This window comes from Mesocricetus auratus, unplaced genomic scaffold, assembly GCF_017639785.1.
Source record: "Mesocricetus auratus isolate SY011 unplaced genomic scaffold, BCM_Maur_2.0 Super-Scaffold_100676, whole genome shotgun sequence".
In the NCBI taxonomy this organism is placed as follows: domain Eukaryota; kingdom Metazoa; phylum Chordata; class Mammalia; order Rodentia; family Cricetidae; genus Mesocricetus; species Mesocricetus auratus.
The window spans coordinates 60,780,961-60,783,815 of record NW_024429266.1 but is presented as its reverse complement, the minus strand read 5'-3'; positions in this window follow the sequence as shown (position 1 = coordinate 60,783,815).

Below are 2,855 nucleotides of genomic sequence, written 5' to 3'. Positions count from 1 at the left end.
CGCGCGCGCCTCCGACAAGACCCGCCCTCTCACCCCAGCCAATCATGGAGTAGGAGCTGGGGCACTTCGCGCCAAACCTGTCCAATCAACGGCGGTTTTTTCCAGAGTCCCGCCCACCACACGCGAATTTCGCGCCAAATGCAGACTGGGTGAAGTTTTTTGCCCATGCGCAATGTGGTCTCGCCCACCCTCAGATTGTTTTGGCTTCTGGAGCTAGGAAATTGTTTGCATCTACGTCATGGTGGACTTTTCGCCTTTTCTTTTCCTTTTTTTCTTTCCTCTTCTTTTCTGTCTCCCTCCCCCCTCCCTCCTTGCTTCCTTTCTCTCTCTCCCTCTCTTTTTCTCTTCCTCATTCTTCCAGAGTTTATGTAGCTTTTTTTTTTTTTTTTTTTTTTTTTGGTTTTTCGAGTCAGGGTTTTGGAGCCTGTCCTGGAACTCGCTCTGTAGACCAGGCTGTCCTGGAACTCACAGAGATCCGCCTGCCTCTGCCTCCCGAGTGCTGGGATTAAAGGCGTGCGCCACCACAGCCCAGCATTATGTAGATTTATTGAGAAAAAAAAGACTTCAAAGAGTTGGAAGGGACTCCAAAGAAGGAATCCCTTTTCTCATGTTTTCCGGATAGTTTTCTAGTCTTGTGAGATAAGATAGGGCACTGTGCGAGAGGAAAGAAGCCACTGAGGTAAGCCTCTCTGACCTGCCTGTCTAGCTGCATGAAAGGAGCTGCAAACAAACCCAGGAGAGCGCTCCCTAAAAGACAGAAGACTGGAGAGAAGGCTCAGAGATGAAGAGAACTCGCTCTGCAGAGGACTGGAGTTGGCCTCTCTCAGCTCCAGGTGATTTGATACCCTCTGTTGTCCTCTGTGAACACCAACATGCGCAAGTGCACACACATACATTTTTAACAAGTCAAAGACAGATAAATTCTGCTGGAGGAGGAGGCATGGTTTCCGGATCCTCCTGACACAGTAAAATCTGCAAAACATTTGACATGATTTTGACGTAGGGTCTCATGAAGCCCAAGCCGGCCTTGAATTCCTGATGGGACCATCACATTGAGTTCATGTGCTGGGACTGAACCCAGAGCTTCCTGCGAGCTAGACAGGGGCTACCTTGCTATTAAATAAGCCACATGGCCAGCCCTTTGACACACTGACTTTGATACAGTGGTGCTGATGACTTGAAGATGCGTTTCACCAGTACTTTTTTTCTGGGTCTCCGGGACACAGTAAACCTAGACCAAAACAAACAAACCAATTTAAAATATCACTTTCTTGGGGCTGGAGAAAAGGCTCAGCAGTTAAGAACACTGGCTGTCTTTCCAGAGGTCCTGAGTTCAATTCCCAGCAACCACATGGTGACTCACAACCATCTGTAATGAGATCTGGTGCCCTCTTCTGGCTTGGAGGCATACATGCAGACAGAACACTGCATACATAACAAATAAATAAATATTTTAAAAAGAAATATTTTCTTGAGGCTTACAGGATGTTAAAATTAATGCCTGGCAGTGTAGATAAAAAAAATTTTTTAAGACAGGGTTTCTCTATGGCTTTGGAGATTGTTCTGGAACTAGCTCTTGTAGACCAGGCTGGTCTCGAACTCACAGAGATCCACCTGGCTCTGCCTCCTGAGTGCTGGGATTAAAGCTACCACTGCCTGGCCAAATTAATATTTTAATACTAGTGTACTGACTGGTTTTGTGTGTCAACTTGACGCAAGCTGGAGTCATCAGAGGAAGGAGTCTCAGTTGAGGAAATGACTTGATGAGATGCACCAGTAAGGCATGTTTTCATTTAGTGGTCAATGGGGCAGGGTCAGCCTAGCCCATGGTGGGTGATGCCATCCCTGGGCTGTTGGTCCTGGGTTCTATAAGGTGGGCTGAGCAAACCAGTAAGCAGCTTCCCTCCATAGTCTCTGCATCAGCTCCTGCCTCTGGGATCCTGCCCTGCTTGAGTTCCTGTCCTGACTTCCTTCAGTGATGAACAGCAATGTGTAAATTCAAGTTTAATAAACCCTTCCCTCCCTGACTTGCTCTTTGGTCATAATGTCTCATCAAAGCAATAGAAACCATAACTAAGCCAGGTGTTGGTGGTGCACAACTTTAATCCCAGCACTTGGAAGGCAGAGGCAGGCAGATCTCTGTGAGTTTGAGGCCAGCCTGGTCTACAGATCGACAAAATAATACAGAGAAACCCTGTCTCAAAAAATAAAACCACCCCTAACTAAGATAACTATTAAGGTATATGCTATTGAGATCTGCAATTGAAGGTATTATCTTACTCAAAGATGTTGAAGACTTGAAGCCTTCATATGCCTCCATCCTTCAAAATTCTAAGTGAGGTTTTATATATGAACAAAACTGATAGACTGATATATATGATTTATTAAGATTAGCATACAGGCTTTGTTCCACCTAGTTCAGCATTGACTGTCTCACAGCAAAAAGGCCAAGAATCTAGTAGTTGTTCAGTCTACAAGACCAGATGTCTCAGTTGGTCTTCATCGTGTACTGGAATCCTGAAAAAAGAGGTTCTAATACCATCGTAGTAATGCCTCAGCAGCAGGAGAGACGAACTTGCCAATGAAAGTGAGGGCAAGAAGGCAAAACCAAAAAACTTCCTTCTGTGTCATTTTATGTAGGCTACCATCAGAAGGTGTGGCCCATATTTTTTTTCAGACTTTCTTTGTGTAACTCTGGCTGACCTGGCATTCACTTTGTAGATCAGGATGGTCTTGAACTTAGACATTGGTCTGCCTCTGCCTCCTGAGTGCTGGGCTTGTGGCACCACCTCTTGTCTTTGGGTAGGTCTTCTGATTACAGATTTAGTGTAGATCTTCTCACCTCATAGGACCCA